At 35.7% G+C, this 428-nt stretch overlaps 1 protein-coding gene across 3 annotated transcripts in view; it reads right to left on the bottom strand.

The window, feature by feature from the left end:
- Positions 1 to 422, bottom strand: part of LOC119581729 (zinc finger protein 318-like) — an 11,047-nt gene extending 10,625 nt beyond the window's left edge. The window contains exons 1-2 of one of the 3 annotated variants that reach the window (XM_037929859.1): positions 316 to 398; positions 122 to 139 (exon numbers count right to left, since the gene is read on the bottom strand). The gene's annotated coding sequence lies outside the window, so the exon portion shown is untranslated. Of the gene's footprint in view, positions 1 to 121; positions 273 to 315 lie in introns of those variants that run through there. The other 2 variants (XM_037929858.1, XM_037929857.1) reach the window with 2 other exon arrangements.
- Between the last annotated feature and the right edge of the window lie 6 nt (positions 423 to 428).

Genomic DNA, 428 nt, shown 5'->3' with positions numbered 1-428 from the left:
GGAATATATACTGCAAGGTTATCTCAAGGTAGATGTACATCACACAAATGACATAAATTTCATAATAAATACATTATTCATGTTCACTCTAACATAATCATGTAACTTGCTAATTACTTACACTTTAGACCCGTTAATTCTGGAAGACATGAAGGTAATTTGTTAAATGCGTAAATAACTTACTAAACCTAAAGGAACACTGATTCAAATCTCAAAAACATTATAAAGAAAGATAAAAATGTGTAGCAATATTTTCTTCCTTTTTCAGTACCGGCAACAACGTATAGAAATGAAAGGTTAAAAAAAAGGAAGAACCTGGTTTAATGTACGGGGAAGGGAGGGTCACAGCTTCGAATATCGTGCTGCTGGGGCGTTCGCGTTGCAGCTGCGTTCGTGACTTGGAAAGATATCAGTGAGAGGCTCACACT

Source organism: Penaeus monodon, chromosome 15 (assembly GCF_015228065.2).
Source record: "Penaeus monodon isolate SGIC_2016 chromosome 15, NSTDA_Pmon_1, whole genome shotgun sequence".
Classification (NCBI taxonomy): Eukaryota; Metazoa; Arthropoda; class Malacostraca; order Decapoda; family Penaeidae; genus Penaeus; species Penaeus monodon.
The sequence above is the reverse complement of the archived record's forward strand: the minus strand, read 5'-3'. Positions and strand labels throughout refer to the sequence as shown.